Below are 18,272 nucleotides of genomic sequence, written 5' to 3'. Positions count from 1 at the left end.
TGGCTTAGTATCCAAAATATAGAAAGAATGTATGCAACTAAATGCCACAAAAATAAATAATACAATTAAAAACTGGGAAGAAGACATGAACAGACATTTCTCTAAAGAAGACATCCAGATGGCCAAGAGACACATGAAAAGATGCTCAATATCACTCATCATCAGGAAAATGCAAATCAAAACCACAAAGAGATACCACCTCACACCTGTCAGAATGGTTAACCTCAAAAACACAGGAAACAAGTGTTGGTGAGGATGTGGAGAAAAGGGAACCCTTGTGCCCTGTTGGTGGGAATGCAAACTGGTCCAGCCACTGTGAAAAACAATATGTAGATACCTCAAAAAGTTAAAAATAGAAATGCCATATGCTCCAGTAATTCCACTACTGGGTTATTTACCCAAAGAAAATGAAAACACTAATTTGAAAAGATATATGCACCCCTATGTTTATTGCAGCCTAATTACAATAGCCAAGATACGGAAGCAACCCAAGAATCCATGGATAGGTGAATGGTTAAAGAGATGTGATACACACACACATACAGGAATATTACTTGGCTATAAAAAAGAATGAGATCTTGCTATTTTGTACAACATAGATGGATCTAGAGGGTATAATGGTAAGCAAAATAAGTCAGGCAGAAAAAGACAAATACCATGTGGGGTTTTTTTTTTTAATGTTTAATTAGTTTTGAGAAAGAGACAGAGTGTGAACAGGGGAGGGGCAGAGAGGGAGGGAGACACAGAATCTGAAGCAGGCTCCAAGCTCTGAGCTGTCAGCACAGAGCCTGACGTGGGGCTTGAACGCACAAACCATGAGATCATGACCTGAGCCAAACTCAGATGCTTAACCGACTGAGCCATCTAGGTGCCCCTCATATAATTCCACTCATGTGTGGAATTTAAGAAGCAAATGAACAAAGAAAAAGGGGAAAAACAAACAAACAAACAAGCAAACACAGAGTCTTAAATATAGAAGACAAACTGGTTACCACAGAGGAGGTGAATGGGGTGATGGATGAAATAGGTGATGGGGATTAAAAGAAAAGTCTCTGAAAATAAATCAGCCTTATTTTGAGATTAACTCTTCTGTTGGGAACTTGACTGTTAATACTTCCTACTATTAATTTCCCCCCTCTTCAGAAGCAGAATGTCTTTTTAACTGAGTCCATTGCTACTTAGCTAATATATATATATATTTATATATTTATATATTTATATATTTATATATATATATTATATTTATATATATTTATATATATATTTATAAAATATATATATATTTCAAGGTTCCTTGTAGCTAGGTAGAACCACAAGTAAGTAGGAGTGATATATTATTATTCTGAATAATATCTTTTGAAAAGGAAGAGAGGCTTCCCTTCTCTATTCCTCCATCCTGCTGTCTGGAAGATGATGTGATTCCTGGAGCTCCAGCTCATGTCTGGGAACGTGAAGACTAGAGCCACACCTTAATGATGGTGGAATAGAGAGTTAGAAGGGGCCTTGATCTCTGACAACTTAATAGCTTGAAATAACTGCCATAGATTACCTTTTTTACATGAGAAATGAACTCTATATTGTGTAAGCCTCTATTATATAGGGTTTTTCTGTTATAGATAGCCAAACACATCTTAAATTATGTATTCCTGGAACTGAGAATCTATGCTGTGGTGGCTACCTGTTTACATAACCTTTATTACCCCCCAATATTTTGGTTTTTTTAATTTCCTTTTCCCTCCACTAAAATGTAGGCTCCCTAAGGGCAGATATTTTGCTTGTTTTGTTATATCTCCAGCCCCTAAAACAGAGTCCACCATACAGCAGGGGCTCATTAAATATTTGCCAAATGAATGAAAAAATGAATGAATGTTACCTGGTGCAAAATGCAGAGATGGGTGCTGCTGATTGAAGGAGTTACACCAGAAAGTATAACTCTTATGCTGAATAGCGTGGTATGATTACACTGAAGCAATACGGCTTCGCACCTCCACACTTTGGCATGAGCTGTTCATTCTGCCAGGAATGCCTTTTTTCCCTTGTCCACAAGGCACACTCCCACTTATATCTTAATTTTAGCTTAATCATTACTTTTTCTGGGACACTGTCTTCCATTTGGAGGCCTCTGATTTCGAATGCATCCTTTCCGCTGATGTAGCCAGTCCTAGAGATGTACCCATTTCATTTAGGATTAATATTTAAGACAAGACCTTTTCTTGCCCCTACAAAATCCAGCCATAAATAGCAGCCAAAATCCGAGTCCTCCTTGTGCTTGAAACCTGGGCTACCTGGCTTCAGCCTGCCTCAGCCTCTAAAACTTGGGCCTCTTGTTAATACAGCGAGAAAGAGTGTAACTCTCATTTTATTTCTCTCTTGTCCTTTGAGTCTCACCTTGATTTGCTCCAGCAGGCTAAGGAATTTAACAACTCAGCCAATAAGAGGGAGTCATTATGAGTTAGTGGGGAGGGTGGAAGAAGGGCAGGGATGTTTTCGTGGGCCTCACCTAGAGCTGTACTTAAGGATCAAATGGAAAGATGGGATCACTAACTCAGCCCTGGAATGCAGTCTAGCAGCACTGATGAGGTGATAGCTACAGTCTGTTTCCTCTGGGCTGGCCGCATGCAGTGGGTCCTGGTTGTTGTTGGGAGATCACGAGCATTTTGCACGTTTCTCCAGTGCTCCTACTGCTTCTGTTTTCGTGATAGTTGTGACCACCTTTTCCCATTTTCCCTTAAGGTGACTATAATCTCAGATTAGTTGTTTGGATCGAAAAACTCTTCCTTTCCAGGTCACAGATGCCCTCATGAACACTGGAACAACTATGGAATTTAGTTTCTCAGACTTCTCTCTCTGTTTCATTCAGACGACTTCTATCACTCTCGCCATATTCAATTCTACTTCCTCACCCTTGCCCCAATATCACCCCCACTTAGAGTGCTCTTCCCTTGTTACTCTTAAAAAAATTTTTTTTTCAACGTTTATTTATTTTGGGGGCTCCTGGGTGGCTTAGTCAGTTAAGTGTCCAACTTCGGCTCAGGTCATGATCTCATGGATTGTGGGTTCAAGCCCCACGTCAGGCTCTGTGCTGACAGCTCAGAGCCTGAACCCTGCTTCAGATTCTGTGTCTCCCTCTCTTTCTGCCCCTCCCCCATTCATGCTCTGTGTGTGTGTGTCTCTCTCTCAAGAATAAATAAATTTAATTTTTTAATGTTTATTTTTGAGAGAGACAGTCAGGGCATGAGCATGAGCATGTTATTTTTGTGTCACAACAAGATTCAAGCCCTTGGAATTTAAGAACTAAATTCTTTTGTATCTCACTCATGGCACATAACATTAATAGTTAGTTGGCTTAATAAATTGGTTTCTTGATTTGGGGTAGAATGGGGCTGGAGAAAGAGCTTAGGTCGGAGAATCAGACCGTGCTTTGGTCTAATTTTAGCAAAGGCATTTGTTAGTGATAGACTTTGGCAAGACATTTAGCCTCTCTGAGTCTCAGTTCTTCTTCTTAAAATGGAGATGAGAACATCTTCCTCTCAAGTTGTTATGATTTAATTAGATAGCTTAAGTGAAGTGCCTGGTTTTAAAATAAAATTCTCTTCTTTCTCTTTCTGAGAGGACTATTGGGAAAGTTTATATGATCCTTTGCACCTCTTCATAGCTAAAGTGACCATGTATTTTTTTTTAATTTTTTAAAAACATTTATTCATTTTTGAGAGTGAAAGAGACAGAGCATGAGTGGGGGAAGGGCAGAGAGGGAGACACAGAAGCTGAAGCCGGCTCCAGGCTCTGAGCTGTCAGCACAGAGCCCCACGCAGGGCTCGAACTCACAGACCGCAAGATCATGACCTGCGCTGAAGTCAGACGCTTAACTGACTGAGCCACCAAGGCACCCCTAAAGTGACCATATTTTTTTAAATGAAAAATGTAGACACAAGCCTTAAAATTTGTTTTTCTACTTTGTGAACTTACTCATAGACAAACTTGTATAAAAGCATAAAAATTATACCCCATCTAGTGGTTCGTGTAATTACAAGGTTCTAAGCTCCACGAAGGCAAGGATCCTATCTGTCTTGTTCAATATTGTAACTTGCTTTTCTCATAATCGGTATTCAATAAAAATCTAAAGAAGGAAGGAGTAAATTGGTAATAAATTTATATGAAAAAATATAACAAGTCACAAAATCTTTGGATATTTAAAATTTGGACTGTCTCAAAAAGTCTGGATCAAATATCTATACTTTTTGTTTTGTTTTGTTTTGAAATCTCTGTACTTCTGACCCCAATCTGACTGCGTGTGGCACAAACAATTGGCCTGGTGGAGTCTGATTCAGGATAACTGGCAGTAGGAGTCCACACTGAAGCAGTTGCTCCCGGCAGATTAGTGAGGCAACTGGAAGTAGGAGAGGGGAGGAAATGGCAGTTTCACACAGAGTGAGGTCTAAAAATGCCTCTAACTATTGATTTTAAGAATATCAGGAAAAGTGACACCCACTTAGCCAACTATTCTCTGAAAATAAAAAGTGAGGCTTGTGACCAGTCAAGGGTTAGGTAGGTGACAGGTAGCACCACATTTCTACAGTATTTTCTAGTTTTCAAAACACTTTTATACACATCCTGGCACTTTGTCTCTACAACAGCTGTGTAGATTAGGTAATTCAATTCAATAAGCATTTGAGCATTTTCTAGGTCCCATGTACTGTGCTTGGTACTATAAGACATAAGTATGATTAGGTCATTATCCTTTCTTTCCAGTAATAGTAATAATTACTCTTTATTGGACTCTCACTACTCACCAGCAATGTCCTAAATTATTTTTTTAAATAATATCATCTCATTTAATTCTGTGAAATTGGCATTATTTTTTTTTTGAAATTTTTGGCTTGTTTTATGTTTTTAAGTTTATTTATGTATTTTGAGAGAGAGAGAGAGGTAGAGAGAGAGAGAGAGAGAGAATGAGTAGGGGAGGGGCAGAGAGAGAGAAGCCTAAGCAGGCTCCATACTGTCAGCACAGAGCCTGATGTGGGGCTTGAACTCACAAACTGTGAGCTCATGACCCAAGACGAAATCAAGAGTCAGATGCTTAACCAACTGAGTCACCTGGGTGCCCCTACTTTAGACATAAAGAAAATGATGCTTAGAGATGTGAATAACTTGTCAAGGTCACATAGTTAACAAGTGAGATTAACAAGTAAGCTAATAAGTAGATCTGGGACTCCAACCTGGGCTTTCTTGACTCCAAAGCCCTTGTTCTCTTAATAAGCTACCAAAAGATCCTAGTAAATAATTCAGCAAACAGTTGCTCCCTGCTAGAAATGTGTCTCAAATTCTATATGAAATAAAATAGGATATATGTTTTAAAAAATTAAAATTTTAAATGGTCCTTGTTACATAGGAATTCCTTACACCAACTTTTTTGGAGAGCCATTGAGCATTATACATCAAAATTTAAAATGCTCACCCCTTGAGCCAGGAGCCTACCCCTTAAGCCAATTAGTTTAGTAGTTATCAAGTGAATATAAGCAAGCAAATATATGACAATATTTTGGGTTGGGTTCTTCCTGAAATAGTCCCTGAGACAAAGATTTCAGTGTAGTGGCTTCTTTGGACAGTGACCCCAGAATCACTGGTGTGGGCATAGGGAAGTGAGAGGAAAGGGATGGTCACCACACAGGGTGCAAGATTAATTAACAGATGACTACTGCAGCCAACTGGGACTCAATCGTACTCAGGAGGACTATACAGAATTTGCCTCAGAGGTGTCTTACCCAAGAAGTTGAGGTCATTTTCCACAAATACTCATCACTGGATGGTGGGCTGCTGGGTTGTTAATGCCCTGCCCATGCATGGACAAAACTCTCTCCTCCCACTGAGAAAGCCTAAGGTGGAGGATTCACAGGCACTTGAAATAGAGAACCCCAAGTATAAGGAAACAGGGAAGGCCAAGGGAACATCTTCAGGGCACTTGATAGCATCTGTTGGAGTATACTAATAATATACAAAGGTGTTAATTGAGTCATTGCATATAATAGTTAAACACAATAAACGACCTGAATATACTTTAGAGGGGATTGGCTAAATTTCCCTGAACAACCTTATGACAAAGAGGTGGTTTCTATTGAGCTTTTTCAAAGGCTTACACCCAGGAGTGCTTAACCTAGTCTGGAGGTCAGAGAAGGCCTCTTTGGGAAAGTCACAGTAGACAGGCACATCCTCGGGCTAGGGAATACTGAGGGGAGTTATCCAAGCAGATGATGGCATTGTTAAAGCCCTGAGAAAAGAAGAGGCTTGGAGCCTTGTTTTAGTGGCTGGAATATACAGAACCAGGACAGACTGGCTTCCAGTAAACAAGCGCCAGGAGATTAGGGACTTGAACCTGAGGGCAATGGGAAGCTTGGAAGGGTGTAAGTTTTTGCAGCAGATGTTTAGAATGATGGCTCTGGCTGCAGAATAGAGAAAATAGGAACCTACACCATACTGCTTGGCCTCTAAATTCTTTGGCAAAGTGAAGAAGGTCAGGCTGTCAAGAATGTACTGCAAGATTTCTAACAGGCTGATTATTGTGCTATTTAAACAAAAAAATGATATATTCATTTCAAATAATCAGAGATAGTTTTAATTTTTATTACCTAACCTAGTTCGACACATGGCTTTATTAAAGAGAATTTTTAACTGTCCAAGAGTCACTCTATATATAGAAGAGAATTTTCATCAGTATTGAAGTTTTTAAAAATTAATATTCAATATATTAAGATGGCAGTTAAAGAAACGTAGTATTCTTTATGTCTTTAGGTTAAAATAATAAATTTAATTACTTTATTTATACACCTAGAAAATGTTACAAATTGCCTGATTAATGTTCAATCAACTCCACTTGAGTAAATACATTTTCATCAGACAACTAAATCTATTTCCAACATGGTTAGTTGCATTTATTTAAACTTTTAAACTGCATTTGTAAACTCAATACATTCTATTTTCTTTCAAGCACTTTAAATGCTTGATCTCATAGGTAACCTTTCCAAGTTCTTGAGTTCTTTTAAATATTGGAGTAATTTATGAATAGTAAAATTGTTTCATAAGTCTAAAATCACTGAGTTACATATTTTGTTTGAAAATTATATGTCTGATTCTTTAAAATACTAAATTCTGTAAAATTATAAATAGTATTTTTTAAAAGTGACTTACTGAAGTGATATAATATTCAATTTATTTGGGGTGCCTGGGTGGCTCAGTTGGTTAAACGTCCGACTTCAGCTCAGGTCATGATCTCAGGGTTCATGGTTTCAAGCCCTGCGTAGGGCTCTGTGATGACAGCTCAGAGCCTGGAGCCTGCTACGGATTCTGTGTCTCCCTGTCTCTCTTCCCCTCCCCTGCTTGTGCTTGCTCTCTCTCTCTCACACACTCTCTCTCAAAGGTAAATAAACATTAAAAAAATTTTTTTTAATATTCAATTTATTTAAATAATACTATTCATCTCAAAACAATGAGAGTTCTATTGTCATATAGAGTATATTATCTGAGGCATAGTATTACAATTCTGGTTTAGAAGCAGATGTTCTTTTTTTTTTTTTTTTAAGATTTTATTTTTGAGTAATCTCTACACTCATGTGGGTGGAACTCAACCCTAAGATCAAGAGTCACACACTCCACTGACTGAGCCAGCCAGATGCCCCTGGATGCAGATGTTCTTAGAAAAGGCTTTGGTTGTTGAGGCCTTTGATTTGTTGCAGGGAGAGTAAAAATATTTTAAGGATGGTAACAATAAAACCATGTAAAATGTCTTACAATCAGAATTTTTCTTTGATTTAAGATGAATTGAGGGGCACCTGTGTGGCTCAGACGGATGAGCGTCCGATTTCAGCTCAGGTCATGATCTCACTGTTCGTGAGTTTGAGCCCCACATCAGGCTCTCTGCTGTCAGCCTGTCAGCGCGGGGCCAGCATCAGATCCTCTGTCCCCTTCTCTCTGCCTCTCCCCTCCTGACGCTCTCTCTCTCAAAAATGAAATAAAACATTAAAAAGAAATGAATTGAGTAAACAGACGCATGTGAAAATCCTGGCTCCTCTGAGATCGTAGGGCAGCTGAGTTTTCTGGATTAATCTATCAACATAAAAATAATTTTAAAAATAAATACATGTTATTTGTTTGTTTGTAATAGAACTCTCTCTGAAATGTTCTTGGCAGTAAATGTGTGTACGAGGTCATGAGTCCAAAACAGGGTGCATTCACAGAGTTCGGCAAAAAGTAAAATATTAATTAACATAAAGAGAATGAAACAAATCCTCTGAAGAAATGATTTACTTTAGAGCTGACATGTTGCTGTTGAGATCAAGGTGTTTCTCAAGGCTAGATCAGCTGTCCCAAACTATTTCACAGATTGAATCATGGTGACTAGGAAACAATGGCTAGAAATTTACTGAGTAGCATTTGTAACTTCATTTTTTTTCTTTTTTGCTGTAATTTCCTTTTCTTAGAGATTCATTTCTCTGTTAAGACCTTTTATCTTTTATTTCATTCTGTCCATTTCTTACCTCTAAATTTTTTTTTACATATTTATAATAGCTATACAGGCATACCTCGGAGATATTGTGGGGTCGGGTCCAGACCACTATAATAAAGTGAATATTGCAATAAAGCCAGTAAAATGAATTTTTTGGTTTCCCAGAGTGTATAAAAGTTATGTTTATATCATACTGTAGTCCAGTAAGTGTGTGATAGAATGATGTGTAAAAAGAAGTACATACCTTAATTAAAAAAATAATTATATTGCTCAAAAATGCTAACCATCATCTGACCTTCCAGTGAGTCATAATTACTGGACACAGATCACAATAGCAAGTATAATAATAACGGAAAAGTTTGAAATACCGTAAGAATTACCAAAATGTGACACAGAGACACAAAGTGAGCAAATGCTGTTAGAAAAACAAAGTTGCTCAACACAGCATTGCCACAAACTTTCAATTTGCGCAAAAGATATCTGTGAAGCACAATAAAGTGCAATAAAACAAGGTATACCTGTATTAAAATCCTTTTATTGAGGCACCTGGGTGGCTCAGTTGGTTAAGCATCCAACTTGGGCTTAGGTCATGATCTCGTGGTTTATGAGTTCAAGCCCAGGGTCGGGCTGGGCACTGACAGCTGAGAGCCTGGAGCCTGCTTCAGAGTCTGTGTTTCCCTCTCTCTCTGGCCCTCCCCTGCTCATGCTCTGTCTCTGTCTCTCTCTCAAAATTAAGTATACATTAAAAAAAAAAAAAAAATGAAGTGTGAACATAACTTTGGGATACAATAAAAATTACAAAAAAAATCCTTTTATTTTAATTCGATGTCTGGGTCATCTGTTTCCATTGGCTTTTTTTCCTTCTTAATTTTGGGTCACATATTGCTGCTTCTTTTCAAGTCTTTTAGCTTTTAATTGATGTCAGGTAGGCATTGTTTTAAAAAAACCATAGAGATTGGAGTACATATAACCTCCCCACCTTTTCTTTTGTTAGGCCTTTACGATGAGTTGCTGATCACTTTGGTCCAGTCAATGGTTGAGGTGGTCAGGAATGGGTTACATCTTTAATTAGTTTTGTCTTGAGGGAAAAATAGATTCTGTGTATATTAGAGGACTCTCTTCTAGTAGCATGTTGAGAACTTAGTACCACAACACCCTGTCTTTGCCATTTAGCCCAGCCTTGAATTTCATGCTCTGCCACACACAGCAAATATCCTGCTGCTGGACCTTCTTGTCTTTCATGACAACCCAGGTTGTGACGGCAGAGGCACCTTGAGCTGCTATTCTCAGCAAGATTGAAAGCTGAGGAACCAGCCTGGGGCCAGAGCAAGGTGGCAGCTCATACTGGCCACAAACTCCTACTACTGCCACTATCTTGGTTCCTTCTTCCCTAAATAAATACCAAACAGGTATAGATTATTCCAAAAGCGTTTGATTTACTTCATTGTCTCTATGTTTACCACCCCAAGGAAACCTAGGTTACCAGTTCAGCAGGGTAAGACTGTTTATGGACCAGAGATGTTGTACCTTGGGCTCCATATACCTAGTCATTATTCTTGAACCATTAAGGAACATATGGAACTCTTTTAAAATGATATGATAGATTGAATCATTATTCCAAATACTTCATGACCTTCCTCTATTGGAATTCTACATTCATGTTTTTATCACGTGACTTTTCAGTGTCTCCCACTTGAGATTGCAGAAAACATCTCCCCTCACCCCAACGGATGACATGTTTGGGCTTATAACTTGCTTTGGTCAGTGAGATGTGGACCAATGAGACAAGCGTGCCAGTTCCAGGCCCAAAACCTCAAGAGGCATCTTATGTTTCTGCCTACTCTCTTGGACTCCAGTAATCCCCCCTGAGAAGAACACATCCCAGTTAGCCACTGGTCCAAGGAGAATGAGGAAATATGTGGAGTGGGCTTGTACCCAACCAGCAGCCTGGAGTCAAGCCTAACTGATTCCAGTCAAGCCTAGCAAAGCTGCATCCAGCCTACAGACCTGTGAGAGAGGAAATCAACAGGTGTTGCTAAAAGCCCCTGAGAGTTTATTTTTAATTTTTTTAAATGTTTTTTTATTTGAAAGAGAGAGAACAAGAGGAGGAAGGGAAGAAAGAGAAGGGGACAGAGGATCCAAAGCATGCTCCCTCCTGACAGCAGAGAGCCGGATGTGGGGCTGGAACTCACGAACCCACAAGATCATGACCTGAGCCAAAGTCTAACGCTTAACAGACTGAGCCACCCAGGTGCCCCCAAAATTATTTATTTTTTTAAAGTTTATTTATTTATTTATTTATTTACTTATGCATTAGTAATCTCTGTACCTAATGTGTGGCTCAAACCCACGACTAAAAGCCCCAGAGTGTTTAAAATTGATTGATATGCAGGAAAAACTGTTTCAAACCAATGGTTAGTATTAGACATTTACAAAAATTATTTTTCAACGTTTATTTATTTTTGGGACAGAGAGAGACAGAGCATGAATGGGGGAGGGGCAGAGAGAGAGGGAGACACAGAATCAGAAACAGGTTCCAGGCTCTGAGCCATCAGCCCAGAGCCTGACAGGGGGCTCGAACTCACGGACCGCGAGATCGTGACCTGGCTGAAGTCGGACGCTTAACCGACTGCGCCACCCAGGCGCCCCTACAAAAATTATTTTTAATGTTTATTTATTTATTTTGAGAGAGAGAGAGAGAGAGAGAGAGAGAGAGAGAGAGAGAGAGAGAATGAGCAGGGGAGGGGCAGAGAAAGAGAGAGACAGAATCCCAAGCAGGCTTTGTGCTATCTATCAGCACAAAACCTGACCAGGAGCTCAAACTCAAGAACCTAAGCTGAAATCAAGAGTCAGGTACTTAATCAACTGAGCCACCCAGGTGCCCCAGATATTTTTAAAAAGTTTAATGCTGATTTGTCTCTATGAAGTTTCCTAATTTGTCTAAGGTTTCTCTCTCGTAGGTCATCTATTTGCTGCATGATTGAATTGGATATTATCTTTACATACTTGTTTGCTTATCTCAATGATCATTATGATCATTTTATAACAGATTTTAAATAACCACAATTATCAGGCTGTTTAGATTTCGTGTATTTATTTATTTAAATGTTTGTTTTTGAAACAGAGAGAGAGAGAGAGAGAGAGAGAGAAAGCGAAAGCGAGCTTAGCAGGGGAGGGGCAGAGAGAGAGGGGGATAGAATCTGAAGCAGGTTCTAGGCTCTGAGCTGTCAGCACAGGGCCCAACATGGAGTTCAAACTTGTGAACCCTGAGATAATGCCCTGAGCTGAAGTTGGACGCTTAACAGACTGAGCCATCTGGGCGCCCCTAGATTTTGTGTATATAATCTAAGTCAGTTTAATAAGAGTATGTATATTCAGAATAAAATATTTTCAGTTGTTTTATATTTTTTCCTATTGTTGAAAAGCTTTTAAAATAATTGTCTTACCTCAGGGGCGCCTGGATGGCTCAGTTGGTTAAGCGGCTGACTTCGGCTCAGGTCATGATCTTGTGGTTTGTCAGTTCGAGCCCCACGTTGGGCTCTGTGCTGACAGCTTGGAGCCTGCTTCAGATTCTGTGTCTCCCTCTCTCTGTGCCCCTCCCCTGCTCATGCTCTGTCTCCCTCTGTCTCAAAAATAAATAAAATACTAAAAAAAAAATAATTATTTTACCTCAGAATAAAAAGGCACTATGTATAATTTATTAAGCATCTGCCAGGCACCGTGGAAAGTATATATATCATCCCTGCTTTTAAAAACAAATTTAATTTTTTGATTAGTTAATACTTTCATAAAGTAGATAGTTCAAAAGACAAATAGGGGAACGAAGTGAAAAGATTCCTTCTCACCCCATTTCCCAGGTTGCAATCTAGAGACAATTAATTTATCAGATTTTTGTATATTCTTTCTGTGATATTACCTGTACATACAAACTTAATACGTATTTATATGTATATAGTTTCCCTGACTTTTTAAAATAAATTCACTGTTAATATATGATTACAGGGTTCTGTACCTTTTTTTTTTTTTTTTTTTTTTTGAGAGAGAGAGTGAGGAAGCACAATTGTGCATGTATGCACACATGAGGTTAGGGAGGGCCAGAGGGAGAGAGAGAGAATGTATTTAAACAAAAAAAAATTTTTTAATGTTTATTCATTCTTGAGAGAGAAAGAGCATGAGCAGGGGAGAGGCAGAGAGAGAGGGAGACACAGAATCTGAAGCAGGTTCAGACTCTGAGCTGTCAGCACAGCGCCTGATGTGGGGCTCGAACTCACAAACCGTGAGATCATGACCTAAGCTGTAGTCGATGCTTAACCGACTGAGCCACCCAGATGCCCTTCTTTTTTTTTTTTTTTTTTAATGTTTATTTATTTTGAGAGAGAGAGAGAGAGAGAGAGAGAGAGAGACCGCAAGCAGGGGATGGTCAGAGAGAGAGGGAGAAAGAGAATCCCAAGCAAGCTCCACACTCAGCACTGAGCGGAAATCAAGTCAGATGATTAACGAACTGAGCCACCCAGGTGCCCGAGAGAGAGAGAGAGAGAGAGAGAGAGAGAGAGAGAGAGAGAATCTTAGGCAAGCTTCATGCTCAGTGTGGAGCCCGATATGGGATTTGATGCAGGGCTTAATCTTGACTATGAGATCATGACCTGAGCTGAAATCAAGAGTTGGATGCTTTACTGATTGAGCCACCCAGGCACCCCTGTAACTTGCTTTTATTTATGTATATTTTCACTTAACAACATATCTTAGAGCTTGTTCTACAGCAACACATAAAGAGGTTCCTCATTCTTTTAAAAAGCCGTGTAATATTCCAGTGCCATGGTTCTCAAAATGATAGGAGTGTGTTGAGGTTGACTTTATTTTTATAAGAACACTAAGATATTATTTTTCGTTTTTACTCTCTTTCACCAGAGTAGTGTTCCAGAGCCTATATGTCCTGTGTCATTGCAACAGAATGAATGCAGAAGCAGACCTAAAAATCCAGCTGTCTTCTATTAACCCAGGCATTAAAGAGATTTGCAAAAATATAAACCATACCACCTTTTAAATTGATTTTTCTGTGTGTTGGAAAAATAGTTATTTTTTAAAAATATGTTGTTTAAATTCCATGTAAAGGATTTATTATCGTTATTTTTAAATGAATAAATATTTTTATTACTTCTAAGTTCTAATTTCTAAAATGGTAAACAATGATAGATGTAATCCATATTAACTAAAACTATTTGGGGTTCACAGTCATTTTTAAGAGTGTAACACGATCCTGAGGCTAAAAGTTTTGAGAACTGCTGTTCTGTTGCCCAGATGTACCTTAATTTAACCTGTTCCCTCTGAATGGACATTTCATTTATTTTCAATTAATCGCAACTTCAAGCCATGCTGAAATGAATAAACTTTTACACATTTTATTTTTCACATATGTGACTAAATTTGTCTTGTGTTTTCAAAGTGGAATTGCTGCGTCAAATATACCTTGGTCGACTCTCACAAAAGTGTATGTGGTCTCATTTCATCCTTGTAATAACCCTATGAGGTGAGAGTGGTCATTAATTCTTTTTTAGATATGAGAAAATGGGGCCTTAAAGAAGTGAGGTAACTGTCTTAGAGTCATCAGGCTAAGAAGCTGTTGCAGAGACAGGAGTGAAACCATTTTAGCAGACTGCACGCTTTGAGCCACTATTCTGAGCTATGGTTTCTCCAAGCAATACATGTACATATTCAGTTATCTGATAACAGGCTCTATTCTCCTTGGCCCAAGTTATTTGCTGACATAGAACAGTTTTGGAATTAGATGCACTGGGCCTCTCAAAGCGAAAGTCCGTACCAGAAAACTTCTTAAGTGATGAGAAGAATAGAACTTTTTATTTTGACTCACAAGAATTTCAACCACCACACAATCTCAGAAATAAATTTTAGAAGGCAATGCAGTTAATTAAAACTAATTCACATAATTCTGAGTAAACTTTATAAACAAACCTACATGTCAAAACAAAATATTATGATGTATATCCACTTTAACCCCCATGAAACTTATACTGTACTGTTAAGCTACATCTTAACAGTAGCTTAAGCTACATCATCTTCCATTTAAACACACAAAGAAGAGAAACCTAAGTGTTTTTAAAGAAATGTAATTTAATTTTTACCAAATCTGGCACTGCCAGAAATCTTTTTGATACAAAAATCTGGCCACTCCCCATAAAAATCCTTCAGTGGACTCCCATTCCTTGTATTATAAAGCTCATAAGAGGTTACTCGTGATTGGTTCTTATCTCATAAACTCTCCTACACACATTTTGATCTTTTTTGAAATACAGATCTCAAAGATCTATTTCCTTTGAACAAGCCTCTTCAAACAGGTGGATATACAATGAAACTTCCCTCACATGAGCCATAAAATTTTATATTTATAATATTGTATTCTTTTTCCCCAAGAATATCTTCCAAATTGTACATGCTTTGAGCCCCCACAAAACCTAGATCTACTTCTGTTTTTTTTTTTGGATTTTTTTTGTTTTTTTTTTGGTCTGGAATACCCTTTTTTCCCTTAATCTAGGTAATCCAATTCATTCCTTTGAAACCTGCCAACTGTCAACAATTCAGGGAAGGTTTAGTTGACCACTCCAGTCTGATTTAGAGGCTTCCTTCATGCTCCCAGTCTATGCTGCTATCTTGTCACATTGTGTGTGGTCTGACTCTTGTCATCCTGTAGGGTAATTGTTGGTTTACTTGTTTATCTCACCCAGCAGACTTGAGCTCCCTGACAGCAGGGGTCATGTTGAATGAACTAATGAAAAAATGAACACTTTTTTGTGAGAAAATCTATCTATTTATACTTTGTTATGAAATAATATTTGGGAGGTTTTCTGTTAGTATTAATTCACTGCATGTCTTTCTGCTCTTTCATCCACAACTACAAGGAAATGAAACATGGTTAAGATAAATATATGGGAGCAAAACTTAAATTGAGAAATTATTTTCGCTCAGTCATATTTTTCTGAAAATATGTGAAAAGATTGCTAAGACTAGCACTGCTGGCAAAATAAAAATTTTAAGGTCCCAAACTATGAATTGGTTTTTGGAACATGGTGATTGCATCATTTGAATTGTCAGTCAGCCTCCCTCCCTGATAATCTCTATCTCTAAACTCTGTAATGTCAAGTCCAATCTTTAGTCTAGGTTCTCGGCTAATCCTGTATTTGTCTATTTGAACTAGAGGAATACAACAGGGACAGGCAAGGTGAAATTGAAATCAGAAGGTCTGGATCAGTCAACAAATATTCATTGAATGTCTACTACAGGACAGTTTTAGAGTCTCCTTTTGAGCTAACACCAGAATGGCCCTGTTCTTGTGATAGCTATCTTCTTAAGCCACACACTTGAAAAAAAAAAAAAAGATTGAATTATATAGTTTTAGGACTGTTCATGAAAGAATGTCCATGATACCTTGAATTTAAAAAGCAAGTAATAAACTATCATATAATGATCCTGTTTCAGCAAAGATCAAAAACAAAAAGCTATACACACCCTGTTTGTGTGTGTGTGTTCATTGAAAAAGGCACAGAAGGATGCATATTAGACTATGAACTGTAGATACCCTGTTCCCAAGGGCAGAGAGGGAGAACGTTCATTTTTTACTTATGTGCTTGTACTTGAATTTTTTAGAATAAGCACGAATTATTTTGTAATTATAAAATGTGTAAACAATAAAGAATGTTTAAATAGGTAAAATGCTTGTTCATGTTTTAGTAAAAATATATATTACATATAATGTGTAAATATTTTATACATATATACATACACATACATATGTACATATATACAGTTGGCCCTTGAATAACATGGGTTTGAACTGCCTGGGTCCACCTATTGGTGGATTTTTTCTATAGTACGATGAATGTATTTTCTCTTATCCATTTCTTAACATTTTTTTCTTCTAGCTTACTTTATTGTAAGAATACAGTATAGAATACATATAACGTTGTATTCTACTTTGTTGATCTACTTTATGTTTTGGGTAAGGCTTCTAGTCAATGTAGATTATTAGTTAAGTATATGGAGAGTTAAAAGTTACATGTAGATTTTCCACCATGCTACTGGTCGGTGCCCCAACCCACCATGTAGTTCATGGGTCAACTGTGTGTGTTTGCTTGTGTGTGTGTGTGTACACAGTATATATGCGTGTGCATAGTATAAAAATATAGTATAAATATATATCAATACATGTAAATATTATTCCTGCATATTATTTAAACACATTGGATTCACATATTGAAGGGGAAATACCACCTGCTGGCAGTGCTAATTAATTATTTACATCAGAAGGGTACTTGATTGTCTAGAACAGAGGTTGTTTTGGGAGGAATTAACTCCTCTTGTTAACACTTTGTGAACCAAAGGAGGAATATAGTTATTTTCCTAAAGAATCAGTGGGTTTGATTTTTGAAGACAGCTCTGGAAAACCCACTGTCAGATGCAGTACTTTTTCATACTACTCCATGAGATTACAATTAGACTGTAAATTTCATGAAGGTCAGTCAATGGGCCTGCCATGCTCACCACTGCACCTAGCATAGAGAGGGCACATAACTGGGGCTTAAGGTTGGTACAAAGAGTGCATTAGCTGCATATTCTGATGAAAGAATTGGCGCTGAAAATCATGGGAGAAGTTTCATTCATTTGTATATTTAAAAATAGTGATGATCTAATTTGTGGTGGATCCTAAGGATATAAAAAAAGAAAAATTCTTGGGGTATCTGACTGGTTCAGTTGGTAGAGCACGGACTCTTGGTTGTGTGTTCAAGCCCCAGGTTGGGCACAGAGCTCACTTAAAAATAAATAAGTAAATGGGGCGCCTGGGTGGCGCAGTCGGTTAAGCGTCCGACTTCAGCCAGGTCACGATCTCGCGGTCCGGGAGTTCGAGCCCCTCGTCGGGCTCTGGGCTGATGGCTCAGAGCCTGGAGCCTGTTTCCGATTCTGTGTCTCCCTCTCTCTCTGCCCCTCCCCCATTCATGCTCTGTCTCTCTCTGTCCCAAAAATAAATAAACGTTGAAAAAAAAATAAAAAATAAATAAGTAAAAAAATAATAATAAAGGTTCTTGTTGTAGTTTAGCACATGATTTGAAAGAGATTGCTACAGCACTTGAGTTTTTCATGTCTTTTGAGGGTACACAGATTTGTTGATTTAAATCCCAAGCATATATTGTTTGCTCTGCAATGTGTTAGGGATACAATGGAAGCAAAATTAGAGCTTTGAAAACTCTTTTTAAAGTGCACTTGGTTGTTAACAGAATATAAAAAATAACAAAAGGTGGACAGCTTTTATAACTCAAAGTTTAGTAACTAAATTCACTTTTAAAATTACAAGGAAACCTATTGGAGGACTGCTTTACCCCGGACATTACCCTCCAGAAAGCAGGAACTTTCAAAGTTCCTTAATTTTAACTGTGCTTACTATATCTAAATATCACCACTAACAGTGGTATGAAATTACTGAAATCAATAAAACCTATGCAACAATATTTCCTAGCTTCAAATGAGAAAAGACAGGCTTTACTTTACCCAGACTTTACTTCTCATTCATATGTGGTAGCACGTCAAAATAGTCTCATGTCAAAACAATCTTGTACGTTTTACGTATGTGCAGTTTACTATATACCTCAATAAAGCTGCTTTAAAAAACTCAAAAACCGAACAAAAATAAGACATGAAAATGTTACTTTATATGGGACAAATAAACGAATTCACTTAATTCTTAAGAGCGGTTTCCACTGGGGAACAA

The sequence above is a fragment of the Felis catus genome, chromosome D1 (assembly GCF_018350175.1).
Source record: "Felis catus isolate Fca126 chromosome D1, F.catus_Fca126_mat1.0, whole genome shotgun sequence".
NCBI classification, from domain to species: domain Eukaryota; kingdom Metazoa; phylum Chordata; class Mammalia; order Carnivora; family Felidae; genus Felis; species Felis catus.
This window is presented reverse-complemented; position numbering follows the sequence as displayed.